The 16,933-nt window shown below is 39.3% G+C and overlaps 1 long non-coding RNA gene across 1 annotated transcript; it reads left to right on the forward strand.

Moving 5' to 3' along the window:
• Nucleotides 1–10,816: 10,816 nt before the first annotated feature.
• On the forward strand, nucleotides 10,817–16,512 carry LOC118637305. Its single transcript, XR_004960935.1, has 4 exons — nucleotides 10,817–10,890; nucleotides 12,219–12,360; nucleotides 15,931–16,020; nucleotides 16,434–16,512. It is a non-coding gene; the product is annotated as an uncharacterized LOC118637305 (long non-coding RNA).
• The last annotated feature ends 421 nt before the right edge of the window (nucleotides 16,513–16,933 follow it).

Here is a 16,933-nt window from a genome sequence, read left to right on the forward strand (position 1 = left end):
CATTGCTACTTCATAACTCTAATTTTGCTACTGTTATGAATCGCCATCGGAAATACATGTTTGCTGATGGTCTTAGGCCGACCCCCAAATGGGTCGAGACCCACAGGTTGAGAACCACTGCTCTATGGTAGTAAGGGCTGTAGATCTTACTTCATCAGTGATGGTAAAGTTTTAAAGAGGGGAGTTATATAATCTGGTGTACAGTTTTTTAAAATCTCCTTGGTTGCTATGTGGAGAACGAATTATGTGTGTGAGCGGTAGGGAATGGAGCTATGATCTCAGTGACAAGACTGTCACAGCAGTCCAGGAAGGAAATGCTGCTGCCTGAGGCTCAGGTGGTATCAAAGGCAGTTGGGACAATGGATGAATTTGGGATATGGATTGAAGGTAGAGTTGACCAATCTTGCTGATAAATTGGGTGTTGGAGATGAGGGAAAGGGAGAACAGGACAATGATGGATGGGTTTGGGCTTGAGGAACTGGGGAAATGGCAGTACCAATGCCAGGAAGACTGAAGAAAGAGCAGACCTGTAGCAGGGGACATGAAGAATTCTCTTCTTTTTTTTAATCCTCACCCGAGGACATTTTTTTTATTTTTCATTCAGATAGAGTGGGAGGGAGAAAGAGAAAAAGAAACATTGATGTGAAAGGGACACATCGAGTGGCTGCCACCTGCACAACCCAACCAGGGCCGGGGGGAAACTGCAACCAAGGTACATGCCCCTTAGTGGGAACCAAACCCAGGTCTTTCCGGACCGAAGGCCGACGCTCTAGCCGCTGAGTCAAACCGGCCAGTGCTAAGGAATTCTTATTTGCCTTGGGAACTATGAGATGACTGTCAGAAACCAAAGTGGAGACATTAAGTAGGCAATTAGATGTGCTAGAGTTTATATCAAAAACTCCAGGTCAGGTTGGGACTAGAATGCAAACTTAAAAAGTAAAATGAAAAAGTTATAACAGAAAACTAAAATGCCTATTTCTATAATATTGGATTATTATAAAAATATTTTATATAATATATAAGTATATCGTATATAAATATACATAATACAAAATATAATTTCAAATCCTAAATAAAAAGATTGCCAGATTTGAGTACATATTGAGGTATAATTGACATATATTAGTTTTAAGGTACAACATCATGATTTGATATTTATATGAATTGCAAAGTGATCACAAATCTAGTTAATATTGGTCACCATACATAGTTACAAAAAAATTTTTTCTTGTGATGAGAACTTTTAAGATTTATTCTCTTAGCAACTTTAAATTTGCAACACAGTATTATTAACTTTAGTCACCATGCTGTACATTATATCCCCATGACTTATTTATCTTATAACTGCAAGTTTGTACCTTCTGATCCCCTTCACTCATTTCCCCCACCACCAACTCCACCCGCCACTCCACCTCTGGCAACCACCAATCTGTTCTCTATATCTATGAGCTCCATGGTTTGTTGTATTGGTGGTGGTTTGGTTTTGTTGTTGTTGCTCCCATTATTTAGATTGCACATATAAGTGAGATTATACAGTATTTGCATATCTCTGTCTGGTTCCTTTTGTTAGTGTAATGCCCTCAAAGTCTACCCATGTTGTCACAAATGGCAGAATTTCATTCATTTTTATGAATGAATAACATTTCATATATATATACCTGAACTCATCAACAGATACTTAGATTTTTTTCAATATCTTGACTATTGTAAATAAAGCTGCAATGAACATGGGAGTGCATATATCTTTTTGAATTCATGTTTTTATTTCTTTGGGGAAAATACCCAGATGTGGAATTGCTGGATCATATTGTAGTTTTATTTTTAATTTTTTTAGGAATCTTCATACTGTTTTTCATAGTGGCTGCAGAAAATTGCATTCCCATCAATACTGCACAACGGTTTCCTTTTCTCCACATCCTCACCAATACCTGTTATTTTCTGTCTTTTTGATAGTAGCCATTCTAACTGGCATGAGGTGATATCTCATTGTGGTTTTGATCTTCATTTCTCTGATGATAAGTGATGTTGAGCACCTTTCCATGTGCCTGTTAACCAGTATGTCTTCTTTGGAAAAGTGTTTATTCAGGTCCTCTGCCCATTTTTTTGTTTTGTTTTGACTTATCTTTATTCTTGAATGTATTACAGATGTGTCCCCCTTTTATTCACCAGTGAGCCCCCTCCTCTCCAATCCCACCCCACTTCTGCCTTCACTGACACTATTGTCAGTGTCCACTGGTTATGCATATATGCATAGAAGTTCTTTGGTTTATCTCATCCTGCCCTCCCTCTCCCCTTCCCTTTGAGGTTCATCAGTCTAACAACAAATTTGTACTTCTTAATTCCTTCATTTTTTTTCACTCATCCCCCCAACTCCTGCCCATCAAAAAGTTCTCTGTATCTATGAGTCTGTTTCTGTTCTGCTTGCTCATTTTTTTTTTTTTTTTTGTAGATTCAATCGTTGATAGATATGTATTGTCATTTTATTGTTCATTTTTTTTCTTCTCCTTCAAGAAGAACCTTCAACATTTCATATAATACTGGTTTGGTGGTGATTAACTCTTTTAGCTTTTTTTGTCTGGGAAACTCTTGATATGGCCATCGATTCTAAATGATAGCTTTGCAGGATAGAGTAGTCTTGGTTGTAGGTCATTGCTTTTTGTCACCTTGAATATCCCTTGCTACTCCTTTCTGGCCTGTAAAGTTTCTTTTGAGAAATCAGCTGACAGTCTTATAGGAGCTCCTTTGTAGGTAACAAACTGCTTTTCTCTTGCTGCTTTTGAGATTCTCTCTTTGTCTTTAACCTTTGGCATTTTGATAATGATGTGTGTCTTGGTGTGGACCTCTTTGGGTTCATCTTGTTTGGGACTCTCTGTGCTTCTTGAACTTGTATGTCTGTTTCCTTCACCAAGTTAGGGAAATTTTCTGTCATTATTGTATGAAATAGGTGTTCAATTTCTTGTTCCCTCTCTTCTCCTTCAGGCACCCTTATGATGTGAATATTGGCAGACTTCAAGTGGTCCCAGAGGCTCCTTACACTATCCTCAGTTTTTGGATTCTTTTTTCTTTTTGCTGTTCTGATTGGGTGTTTTTTGCTTCCCTATATTCCCAATCAATAGTTTGTTTCTTGGCTTTACCTACTCTACTATCGATTCCCTATAAATTATTCTTTATTTCAGTTAGTTCAACCTCTGTTTCTGACTGGTGTTTTTTTATGTTGTTGATGTTCTCACTAAGTTCCTTGAAGGTCTCCTTAAGTTCCTTGAAGGTCTCACTAAGTCCCTTGAATGTCTCACCAAGTTCCTTGAGCAATCTTATAACCTGTTTTCTGAACTCTGCATTTGATGAATTGCTTATCTCCATTTTGTTAATTAGAATTTGTATATACTTGTTCTCATCTATCTTGGAAGCTGAAGCAGGTAGCAGGGATCTAGTTCACTAGTAAACAGGCTCATGTACACACTCCAGGAAACTGCAGTCAAGCAGACTTAATCCTCCAAATGGACAGGAAAACCTTCCCTAGGGTACTATCCTCTGCCCATTTTTTAATAGGATTGTTTGTTTGTTGATTTGTTGGTACTGAGTTTTGTGAATGCTTTATATGTTTTGGATGTTAACCCCTTATCAAATACATGATTTACAACTATTTTTTCCATTTAGTAGGTTGCTTTTTCATTTGTTAATGGTTTCCTTTCCTGTGCAGAAGCTCTTTAGTTTCAAGTAGCCCCATTTATTTATTTTTGCTTTTGGTGTCATATCTAAAAAATTATCACCAAGACCAATGTCAAGAACTTACCATCTGTTTTTTTCTTACAAGAGTTTTATGGTTTGGGGTCTTACATTCAAGACATTAATCTATTTTGAATTGATTTTTTTTTTTTTGTATGGTGTAAGATAGTGGTCCACTATTTATTTATTGAAGTAACTGTTCTTTCCCCATTGTGTATTCTTGGCACCTTTGACATGCATTAATTGACTAAATATGTGTGGGTTTATGTCTGGGCTCTGTATTCTATTCCATTGGCCTATGTGTCTGTTTTTATGTCAATGCCATACTATTTTGATTAATATAGCTTTAGAATATAGCAAGAAATCAGGGAGCAGAGCATGATACCTTCACCTTTGTTCTTCTTTCTCAAGATTGTTTTGGCTATTCCATACAAATTTTACAATCGTATGTTCTATTTCTGTGCAAAATGCCATTTAAATTTGATAGAGATTATACTGAATCTATAGCTTGTTTTGGGTAGTAGGTACATTTTAAAAATATAAATTCTTCCAACCCATGAGCAAAGAATATCTTTTCATTTATGTGTCTTCAATTTCTTTCATTGATGTCTTATGGTTTTCAGTGTACAGGTTTTTTACCTCCTTGGTTAAATTTATTCCTAGGTATTCTATTCTTTCTGATGCAGTTGTAAATGGGATTGCTTTTTAAATTTCTCTTTCTGATACTTTATTATTATTGTATAGAAATGAAACATATTTTTTTGTATTTTTCTGTATTTATTTTATATTCTGCAACTTCATTAAATTTATTTATTTCAACAGTTTTTTTGGTAAAGTCTTTAGGGTTTTCTATATATAATATCATGTCATCTGCAAATAGTGAGAGTTTCACCTTTTCCTTTCCAATTTGGATGCTGTTTATTTCTTTTTCTTGCCTAATTGCTCTGGCTAGCCCTCCTCAAACTGTGTTGAATAAAAGTGGTGAAAGTGGGCATTCTTGTCTTGTTCCTGACCTTAGAAGAAAAGCTTTCAGCTTTTAACCATTGAGAATGGTGTTAGCTGTGGGCTTGTTATATTCAGCCTTATGTTGCAGTGTGTTTCCTCTCTACCGATTTTAGTGAGTTTCTTGTCATAAATGGGTGTTGCATTTTGTCAAAGGCTTTATCTACATCTATTGAGATAATCATATGATTTTATCTTTTTTTTTTGTATATCACATTAATTTGTTTGCATTTGTTGAACCATACCTGCATCCCTGAAATAAATCCCACTTGATCATGGTATAAGATCCTTTTATTGTATTGTTGAATTTAATTAGCTAATATTTTGTTGAGGATTTTTGCATCTATGTTCATCAGGAATATTTGTGTGTGTGTGTGTGTGTGTGTGTGTGTGTGTGTGTGTGATCCTTGTATGGTTTGGTATCAGGGTTTTTCTAGCCTCATAAAATGAATTTGGAAGTATTCTCTCCTCTTCTATTTTTTGCAAGAGCACGAAAAGGATTTATATTCATTCTTTTTTGAATGTTTCATAGAATCCACCAGTGAAGCCATCTTGTCCTGGGCTTTTGTTTGTCGGGAGGTTTTTTGATTACTGATTCAATCTCCTGACTAGTAATTGGGCTGTTCAGATTTGCTGTTTCTTCATGTTTCAGCCTGGGTACATTGTTTGTTTCTAGGAATGTATCCATTTCTTTGATGTTGTCCAATTTTCTGTCCTATATTTGCTCATAGTTTCTCTAAGGCCCTTTGTAGTTCAGGTTATATCAGTAGTATTAGTTGTAACAGTTCCTCTCTTCACTTTCTGATTTTACTTATTTGAGTTAACTCTATTTTTTTTTTCTTTGTGAGTCTAGCTAAAGGTTTGTCAATTTTTTTTTCTTTTCAAATAACCAGCTTAGTTTTACTGATCTTTTCTATTGCCTTTTTCATCTTTATTTCACTTATTTCTGTTCAGATGGTTATTTCCTTCCTAATACTAACTTTGGTCTTTGTTCTTCTTTTTCTAGTTCCTTGAGGTGTTAAGTTAGGTTGTTACTGGGGATTTTTCTTGTTTCTTGATATAGGCATTTATTGCTATGAAGTTCCCTCTTAGAACTGCTTTTGCTGCATCATATAAAGTTTAATATATTTTCATTTTTATTTGTCTCAAGATATTGTTTGATTTCTCTTTTGATTTTCTTTGAACCATTATTTGTTCAGTAGCATGTTGTTTAACCTCCACATATTTGTGGATTTTTCAGTTATCTTCTTGTAATTGATTTCCAGTTTCATGTTGTGGTTAGAAAAGATGCTTAATGTCACTACAGTCTTCTTAAATATTTTAAGACTTATCTTGTGGCCTAATATCTGATATATCCTGGGGAATATTCCATGTGCACTTGAATGTATATTTTGTTGCTTTTGGTTGTCATATTTTGCCTATATCTGTTAAGTGTGTCTGTTAAATTTGTGTACCAGACTAGAAGCTTGACTCTCATGCTGAAGCACCAGGACAAGCAAGTAGGTTTTTTCTTTCTCTTTTTCACAGAAAAACTGGGGATGGGGGGAGCTCAGTCTGCTGTCTGTGTAGTGCCCTAGGGATGGTAGCCAGCCAAGAACTGTCTTTCTGATTGTCACAATGTTATAGAATGCACACTCCCCTTGCCGCGAGAACCAGGAGATCTAGAAGTATCCCCTAGAGGGAGCCACAAAAATTCAGGACAGCAGGGGAGAGTACAAGTTCCTTTCCAGGAAATGTCATCAAGCTGGAGTGAGGCAGAGGTAGAACACAAACACCAGCCTCTGTTTCTGGAAAGTACTCCAGCAGGCCCCTGGAGGTGTATTAAATTGGATGCCTGCTCTTCAGGCCAATGTTTGAAGATAAGTAAATGTGCTCTTTCATTTAAGGTCTAGCTGCCTCTCAGTCATCTGCCTCTGTGCTGGTTCCTGCCTGGGGCAAGTGAGTCTGAACACAAAAGCGCATAAGAACTGTTTCTCAGTTTGTTATAGCTTTGTGGGTCTCATGGACATGAGCACCATTGGTTTCCAAAGCTATGTGACTTGGGGGCTTGTCTCTCTCAGTTGCAGGTCTTAAAAGTTAGGGTGACTAACATGGGGTTCAAAGACTTTGCTCCTCAGGGAGAAGTTCCAGGCTCTGAGTTCCTTCCTGATTGTGGGTCACTGCATGGGAGTGGGGTTTATGGCCAGATATGTCTTCACCCCTTCTATCTGCTTCATTGTGGGATTTTTTTTCTCACTCACCTGATAGGTAGTAGTCACTAAGCTAGCTTTTAGTGTTTTCTTTAGAGGAAAATTTTTTATATGTTACTGTAGATTCAGTGCATCTGTAGGAGGAATTGAGTCCAAGATCTTCCTTGAACCTGAACCAAAAAGGTTTTCTTTTGATTTGATATGAGGGGTAAGCTAGAGGAAGGTGCCAAAAACATCATTTAAGGTTTCAAGCCTAAGAAACTAAGAAAAGAATGATGCCAAACAGCAAAATAAAAAATCAATGCATGGGAAAAAATGTTGACCTAAGGAAAGGGAGGAGTTAGGTTTCAAACAGAGTGAATTTCAGGTGACAACTATTATCCAAATGACATATGGCTCTCAAGCAGGTGGGAATATGAGTCTGAAACTTTGAGATGTCAGAGGCAGACAGAGTTGGGACACCCCCATAAAGTGGTCATCAAAGCAGAAGAAACTGCTAAGGGTGACCACAGGGAAGAGCTACATGAGAACAACTAAGTCTTGAGCATTGTCCACACTTCCAGGTCTGAAGGAGAAAGTAAATCATGAAAGAAAAATATTCCAAAAAAAAAAAAAGTAGAAGAAGAAGAAGAAACAGGTCAGGATAGCATAATTTATGAGAGGACACACTTTCAATGTGAGGGTGCATGACCAAGACAAATGCTTCAGAAGGCGCCGAGAGAAGTTGACATCTGCCTAAAGTACCCAGAATGCTGAGGTCCAAAAGCACTTTTAGAAACCATGTAGTTCAAGCCCTCATTTTATAGACAAGACCATTGGGTCTCAAAGAAGCTAATTATCCTACCCAGGATAACATAGATACTGAGGTACACTAATTAAATTTTATCTCTGCCTCCTAGCTCAGTGTTTTCTTTGTTGTTTTGTTTTTGGCTAAGCCAAACTCTGTCATCCTGTCACTTTTCTAATTGTGACATATAATGTTATTTATATTTTACCATATTGAAGCTCTTAAGGCAGGGGCCATACTTTTTAAAAACTAGATGAGAAAGGCTATGCAACCTATTGGTCTCTATAAAAAATGGTTCATGATATTATTATATCTTGTTCAGGATGACCTTGTAAATGACCAATTAGAAATTCCAGCAATAAGATAAACATAAGCAGAAAATACTTTTTATTTTGTAAGTACTCATTTATTCTTCTTATAAATTGGCAGGCATTGATTTTAATAAAACAAAGAAAATATATAAACATATATTTAAGAGAGTAAACATCACTGATAATACCACAACCCATACAAACAATTAGTCTAAACATTTTGATGATTTTTCTTATTCTATGTCTGTTGGTTTACACAATTGAGGTCATACACGAGACATTTTTTTTCTGTCACTGTTATATTACAAACTTTTATTGTGATTGACACTCTTAAGTACTTACCTTATATCCACTCTCACATCTTCGTTAACAGAACCATCTTTTCAACTGAAATATTCACCTTTCTAGAGCCTTTTGCGGCTGATGGGACCCAGCTCTAAGTAGTGTTACATAGCAGAGTCTGCTAGCAGTGGGGGTAGGGACTTCTGAGAAACCTTCGAAAGGAACAGACTCAGCTGGCAAGTTACTTTTGGCCTTTTCTTGGTCCCTTCCCTCCTCTTCCTGTCTGGTATGCAGACCTGAATGGCTGGGGTAAGGAGCGCAGCAGCCACGCACACGGATGGTGGATCTGAGGACGGAAAGACCCTGAATCCTCGGTTATATCATTGAGCACATCCCAGCCTCGGGCTGCATTTCTCTAGACTCCGTGGTGTGTGAGAGAAAGGCTGTAAGCTACAGATGTGTCAGGTTCTGTGTTACTCTCAGCCAAAAACAATATTGATGAATTCACTTAGTAAGCAAATTTTAAATGTCCTCGTTTGTATTATAAAGTGCTGTTGTGCATTTAATTTCAAACTCATGTCTCATCTTCTTTCAAAGAATGTTCTGCTTAACTTATAATAAATGAGACAAATAGTAAAAAACTGTTAAAGCCACGGTAACAGGAGAAAAATCAAAGTAAGGCGAAAGAAGGATAGTTATCCTAGAAATCATAGGTGAGGGAGAGATACTGATGTTGATTCTAAAATTTCCTTCTGAATTTCTGGCCAAACTCTTGTTACCTGATGCCTTAAAGCATACCAGTTTATCAATTTCTCCCTAGCACAGAGTCCTAAAGAAATGTGTCATGTGAATCTAGCAAAAGGGTATTGAAAACTATGAATGTCTTTTAAAGTACCTTTTAAGAGTGCAGCAATTTTATCACATATGATCTAATACCAAATCTCAAAAAAGGACAAAATATTAAACTGTAATCCAGCCTGGCCCTTCCACAAAAATTTAATTTTGAATTGTCTTCTACTATCTTTTGTTTGCTTGCTTGCTTGCTTTTTACCAAAACAGTTAAGAGAAACTATAAATGGAGGAAAGTCTATGTTTTCCCCTAGATGAAGCCAGAAGGGAAAGAGAGTTCTCATCCTAGCCAGTTTTGCTCAGTGGTTAGAGCATCAATCTGGCCCTTAAATCGAAGGGTTGCAGATTTGATTCCTGGTCAAGGGCAAGTACCTGGGTTGCAGGTTTGATCCCCAGCCCCATCGGGATCACGTGACGGGCAATCAGGGTCATGCAGAAGGCAACCAATCCATTTGACTCTCTCACATCAATGTGTCTCTTTCTCTCCCTTCCTCCCTTCCACTCTACCTAAACATTAATGAAAAAATATCCTCAGGGGAGGATTAACAAAAATAAAATTTAAAAAGAAAAGAGAGTTCTCGAGCTGGAACACCTTGTTCTGAGCTTCTACAGTTGCCTTCACCATGCTTGGCTTTATTAATACATCGAAGGACAGTATAATAATCTCTCATTGAATCAGCTGACGTTCATTGTGCAGATGCAGTGAGGACATTAGCCATAGCAAGTCTCACTATTTTATATGAAAAACCTGCAATTTTTTAAAATACCCAGGTATCAGGAACAGCTTTTTATGTTCTTATTTATTTGTTTGTTTTTTCCCTGAAGAACTGGAATGCTTTCTTCTTTTGGACAACATAGATATGTAACTAATTATATTTCTTTTTTTTCCCTTTGGTTTCCAGAAAATTTAGAAGCAAATGTGTATCCCAACTTTGTCTTTATATACATCATTTCTGTGTACTATTTATTTTCCAACTCAATTTTATTTATAATTTAAATGAATCATATAATTTAAATACATTTTTATCTCCTCTATACTTTCTCTTCATGTGAAGTTTCAAAACTTTTATTTCATCATATATGTGTGGTTTCAAATTCTTGGAGAATAATTAAATATAGGCAGTCAAAATAACTTGCCCCTGCCCTGGCCCGTTTGGCTCAGCAGTTAGAGTGTCGGCCTGCAGTCCAGAGAGACCCGGGTTCAGTTCCCCCTAAGGGCACGCACCTCAGTTGCATTTTGTCCCCATCCCACTCGATGTGTCCCTTTCATGTCAATGTTTCTCTCTCTCTCCGTCTTCCTCTCTCTCCCTCCCACTCTATCTGAACAAAATATAGAAAAATGTCCTTGGGTGAGGATAAAAAAATAAAAATAAATAACTTGCCCAAATATGTGGATTTCTGATTATAAAGGGTTCGAACTAGAGAACCAAGGCAGGATTATTTAATATGTGACTCTCAAATATTGATAATGAAGCTTCTGGCCAGGTTTAGACTGCACATACTTTATGAGTAGTGTCATTTGCAAATGCTGGATAACAGAGCAAGGATAATAAGTACTATAAATAGCCAACTGTGCCTGATACAATTCTGAATGGTTTTCACGTGTCCTATCATCCGCTCCTCACAGTAGCCCCCTAGGACATCAGTATTATTGTCATTGCTGTTTTACAGATGAGGAACCTGGGTACAGGGAGTCCCTGTGGTTACCTGGAGGGATGGCCATACGGACTTATAGCCCAGACAGGTAAATGGTAATGTTGATTTTATTCTGTTTCTGCTAAAGAGCCTGGTGGTACTGCCAACACTCATCTTCAGAAACATCTTTTTGTTGTTGTTTTTTGTTTTGTTTTTATTTTTTCAATTATGCAATACAGTGTTGTCATCTATAGTCATCAGGCTTTACATGAGATCCTCAGACCTTATTCCTCTTATAGCTGAAAGTTTGTACCTTTTACCAACCTCTCCTTTCCTCACCCCCCACTACCACCTTTCTCCTCCCTGTTTCTATTAATTTAGCATATATATATATACACACATATATATTACACATATAAGTGATACTATATATATACAATAGTCGTCTTTCTCAATCTGAATTATTTAATTAGCATAAGGTCCTTAAGGTTTATCTGTCTTGTCCCAAATGACAACATAGATCATATCTTTATTCATTCATCTGTTGACAGACACTTGTTTGTTCCCATGTCTTGGCTATTGTGAATAATGCTGCAATAAACGTGGGATTATAGGTATCACTTTGAGGTAGTGATTTCATCTCCTTTGAATATATACCCAGAAGTGGAATTGTTGGATCATATGGTAATTCTATTTTTAATTTTTCCAAGAACCTCCATACTATTTTCTATAGTGACTGTACCAGTTTGGGAAGAATCTTTGATTCTTCTCAGATGCTTATTGGTACTTGTTGAAAATCCTAAATTCTTCCCCCTAAGTACAAGAGCTATCATCTTGGTCTAGAAGAACTTTGAGGGAAGAGGTAACAACTCACCGCCTTCCACTGTAGAGGCACCTTTCATAACGTCTGCGCAGTGTTTGGTTTTGAGCAGGGCCATGGCCAGACCACGATGATTTAATTCCAAAACCTACCCTTTAAATCAGTGTAAACCAGAGAGGTCACAGGGGCTCTGAGAGTGATCTCATCAACTCTCAGCTCCCCAGAATGTGACACCTAAACCACGTCTACCTGGAAAGTCCCCAGGTCCCCAAACTAAGCTTTAAATTTTGGGTCTTTTGAAAAATCATATTGTCTGTGATCTGTGAGGTGTTGCCATTTTTGTGCAATTTCTGTATGTACACAGTTGCCTCTTTCACTGCTACACATGCCTGACAGCTTCTGCAAACATTGTCCAGTCACCCACCAGACAGGCCAGGCAGAAAACCTACAAAGTGTGGGCACAGATTCAAGAAATAAGAGCAGGTCTCTTAGAGTGGAGCCAGGAGCTGTAACTTCAAACCGAATGATCTTAATTAGCCAGCGTGGAATAACACCAGAGATATTTGCATTTACGTGCTGCAAGGTTCTCACCAGCAGCCTGTGTTCTCCTTCCCTAGCCCCTCTTTCAGAGGTGAGGAGGATCCCGGGCCCTGGAAACCTCTAGCTAGTAGCTTCTAGCTGTGGATCCTGCTCTCTGCCTTGTTCTTTACCCTCAAGGGTACAAATGAGTGAATCTCCCGTTGTGTTATTTCAAGACAGGTGAGTGCCTTCACTTTCCCAATAAGGAGATAAATACTCATGGGTAATGACCTGATTGGACAGGAAATTACGCCATTTCCCCAATTCCTTCATGGCCAATTTCTGTATTTTAAAATGTATATGGTTGTCAATGTGCTAATGAATAAGCAACTTTTAATCAGAGGACCAGAAGGATAATGGCAGCCAATCTGATTCCCAAGAATAGAGACAGTTGTAGACAATATTATTATCCAGGGGCTAGACCACCTCTTGCCACTACTCCCAAAATTTTATCATAAGACAGAACTTTAAAGATTTCCTTGGCTCTCTCCCAGATGCATTTATTAGCCATTGCTGTCCTTTGGAGAACATATAAAAGTCCAAGTCACACAGGGGAAGGGAGAAGGAGGAGAGGGTGACCCAGGGCAGACATGCTGGGGGAGAGGGTTCTGTGCTCTCTTCTGGTAAGCTGGCCATTGGAAGGTGTGCACGCTCTCCATCTTTAGGATGTTGGGAGGGTTGAGCAAGAGAGGAGGGTTTAGGGATGGAGCTTATAGGCTCTACCTGAGGACTGGCAATCCCTAAGGACACTCAGGAAACTGTGCTGGTAGGGGACCAGGGACCAGGAACCAGAGAAGGAAATGCTGACCTCATGAAAGCTCCATTTTTGAACCCTTGCAGTAAGCCCCAAGTGAACAGCAAGAAAAAGTAGCATGGCCAGCATCCCAGAGTGCTCCTAGAAGTGCTTCCAGATTACCTTTTCTATCCCCAATCTGAAATGCCCTGAAGACAGGGGCATGCCACCAGCTGAACAGACACTTACCAGCATGGCACCTGTCCCCAGTCTGCTATCCCCTTTCTGCCCCTAAGACCAACACTGGATGTAGGAATGTGGGAGGGGATGAGACACTACCTCAGGTTGTAGTGGGGTGTCAGAGGTTGGGTATTCCAGAAGTAGACTCTGAATTTGGGCTACAAGATATTTATTAGGGGTTGACATCTATGGAGGAAAAGGAAAGGAAGGAGAATTGGGCAAGAGAATTCAAATGAATGCAAGCTGAAAAGCCTTGGCCAACCACGGGAGAGTTCTGGAGAGGAACTTGCCCATCAGAGTTGTTTGGTGTTGTGCCTTTATTTCTCTGCTATGACTGGAAGCCTTACCACTGTCTGAGACATTAACATCACCTTGAAGCAGGACTAACCTCACATCACATGTGGCATCTTGTTTGGTGGAGCTTTGATAAACTGTGTGGTGACAGGGATCTTCATCTTTTACTCCATGTTGCATCCTGAGATGGACACATGTTGGGCAGCTCTATTCTTATTTTTTTTAGGAACCTCCAGACCATTCTCCATAGAGGCTGCACCAATTTACATTCCCACCAGCCGTGTACAAGGATTCCCTTTTCTCCACATGCTCTCTAGCACTTGTTATTTCTTGTCTTATTGATAACAGCCATTCTAACAGGCATGAGGTGGTATCTCATTGTGGTTTTAACTCACATTTCCCTTATAGCTAGGGAAGTTGAGCATCTTTTCATATACCTGTTGGCCACTGTACATCTTTGGAAAAGTGTTTGTTCAGGTTCCTTGCCCATTTTTTAATTAAAATGCTTACTTTTATGGTTGTTGAGTTGTATGAGTTCTTTATCTATTTTTGATATTAGCCCCTTATCAGAGGTATCATTTTCAAATATCTTCTCCTATTTGGTTGGTTAACTCTTTCTTTAGCTGTGCAGAAGTTTTTCTTTAGCTGTGCAGAAGTTTTTCTAGTTTGATGTAGTCCCATTCTTTTTTTTTTTTTCCTTTTGCTTCCCTTACCTTTGGGTCAAGTTCACAAAAACCCTTCTGAGACCAAGGCCCAAAAGTTTAGTACCTATATTTTCTTCTACATGTTTTATTGTTTCAGGTCTTATATTTTAGGTCTTTCATCCATTTCAGTTTATTTTTCTGTATGGTGTCAGACAGAAGTCTAGTTTCATTCTTTTGCGTGTCATAGCTACATTTTTTAAAAAGTAAAATACATCCAGTATGTTACAACTTTGACATGTAATCAAATATACATGAGAATACAATAAACAGTACAACACTGATTTACAATAAATCAACAATGAAACATTTTTACACTTTTTTTTTTTCATTCTAAGTCCTTGAAATCCAGCCTGCAGCTTACACTTACCGTGCATCTCACTTTGGACTGGCCGCATCTTCAGTGCTCAACAGTGAGAAAAGCAGCCACCCTACTGGGCAGCACAGATTTAAATAGCACTTTCAACACATTTTGCAAGCCAAGAAAGAGACTGTTTTTTTGCCATCCCACCTGCCCAACTCCTCCCTCAGTTTTCCCACAGAGAGCTGCTACTTGGCTCTTGAATGGGGCCCATGATTGGAGATTAGAGAAAGTAAGAAAGTAAGAGAGTGGTACTGTCCTCCCTTGGCTGGATGACCTTGAGCTCTGAGACCTCCGGGTTTGGCCAGGCAAATATTCAAAGCTGATTCTTTCTTTCATGGAGTGTTTTTCAGTGCTCTTTGGCTAGGTCCCTGGAGTCACCTCTAATGTCCTCACCTGGCTTCTCCTCACTCTCTAAGCAGCCCTATTGTATAGGTTTCAGCTCCTTCCTGCAGAGCCCACCAGCAGTCCACCGAGAACCCTTCATCACATCTGGCCCAACAACCCCTGGGGGTGCAGGTCAATCAAAACCCAGCAGCGCTCTCCTGGCTCTGCTGTCAGCGCAACAAGCTAATCGGCCTCTCTCCGGGCTTTGAAGCTGCTCAGATCTCAGTCCATTTTAGGCAAAGGGCTAGCCCAGCTCTGTTTCACAACTGTAGGCAACAGTTCCGTGTTCACCACGGGCTTCCACTGACACATGCCCCCTCCAACTTGGTGTTTGAAAGTAACACCTTCACCCCTACATGTAAAAAGGTAGAGTGGAAACTACAAGCTCCGCAGCCACTCTCTCCAAAGAAATGTCTGCAACAATCCGCCTGCAAAATTCTCAACACTTGAGCCCTTATTCTCTGAGTGAAGGAGTTTTAGAGTCACTGATCAGTAACTCCTGTGTCCCCCCTGTAGACTGCGCGGGAGTTGGGGTGTCTTATCTCTCACTCTCATTGGTATTTGGGTTTCTGTATAACCCCTCAGTTGACCGAGGGGCCAGGAGAGTCTAACATCCTGTTCCACCTGCAGTCCTGACGAAGTTGACACACTATTCTCACGTTACATGTGAAGCAGACAGCAGTGACCTAGGTTGTAAAGTTAAACATTGGATTTAGGGCTTTTTGACTCCAGTCTCTGCTCTTAACGCCAAATCAGCTCCTCAGTTCAAACTGAATTCAAATTGCTTTGAAGCCAAATAAAATTAAATTGTTTGGGTTTATTTTGAATTATACTAAATGGAAAGAAACACACCTTCATAGGAGAGCCACACTGTTTTTGTTGTAAGGTGAGTTCATTCACTTAAATACATTGCTATAAATCATATTTGCAAACTACAGGTTTCAGGAACTCAATGGAACAGATACTGTTATATTAAATGAGCCAAAGATGGCCTCTGTGTATTGGGCCCTGTGTGCTTTATTTCTTCACTGCAGGCTGAGACTCCTGAGCTCAGAAGCCCGGGGATGCCAAATTCCAACTTTTACACATCTGATTATTTTAAAAGTACCCCAAATAAGCACACGGTAAGTCACTGATAATAGAGAGTCTTGTGGATATGAGGCCCCACGCTGCTTTGGCTGGCCCTTCAGAGCTCTCTGACCAGAGACTCCCCGCCATTCTGCAGAGCGACATCACCTAGACACATAAGCCGCTCTCTGGCCTCCCTCTCGCCCTCTTCCCCTTCTGCGTGGTGAACCCCCCGCCATGCTGGAGCCTCTGGACAGACTCGTTCTGTGAGGCACTCCCCACTTCCAGCCAAGTCTGAGTGCTCACCCAGTAAGGCTTTAGGTGCATGCTACTGCCTCTTGGGGTTGGACATTCTCCTTGACCAGCCCCAAATCCTTCAAATCCCAGTAAATATACAATAAGTAGGAAATGAATTCAGGAGTAGAGAGGTCAGCCATTCTACTTTAATTTTTTTCTTTCTCATTTCAAGCTCGTGAGTATCACCAGTGTGCTCTTCTTTCTAGTCTCACTAAGTTTGGTGGTCACCGAAGCCTTGGAACATGTGTGAGCATGTCTGAGCATTCTCCTGTACATCGGCCAGCTTAAGGCAGAGCCCAGCAATGGTACCTACCAGCCTTGCCCTCAGTTCCCATATTTGCAAAATCGTGGATTTGATGTGTCAGTTAAGTCTTCTAACATACATAATAAATTCAAAACTGTTTATTTTTAAGCCCACACATGAACTAAAATAATCTTTGTACCACATGCTGGGAAACTCTGGCTGTGTTATGAGTGTTTAGGGTACATCACAAGGCCCCTCAAGGCATCTTGTTCCCACCTTTCCCCCTAAACACTGAGCTCTGAAAATACAGAACTTCCCCAGTCTCGCATGTTATGTCATAACTCTGCTTTTGTATGTGATATATTATATGAAGTGTCCTTTCCCTTTGTCTGGGACAATCTTGTTGAGTTTTTGAGACTGAGCTAGTA

This window comes from Molossus molossus, unplaced genomic scaffold (genome assembly GCF_014108415.1).
Source record: "Molossus molossus isolate mMolMol1 unplaced genomic scaffold, mMolMol1.p scaffold_m16_p_1, whole genome shotgun sequence".
NCBI classification, from domain to species: Eukaryota; Metazoa; Chordata; class Mammalia; order Chiroptera; family Molossidae; genus Molossus; species Molossus molossus.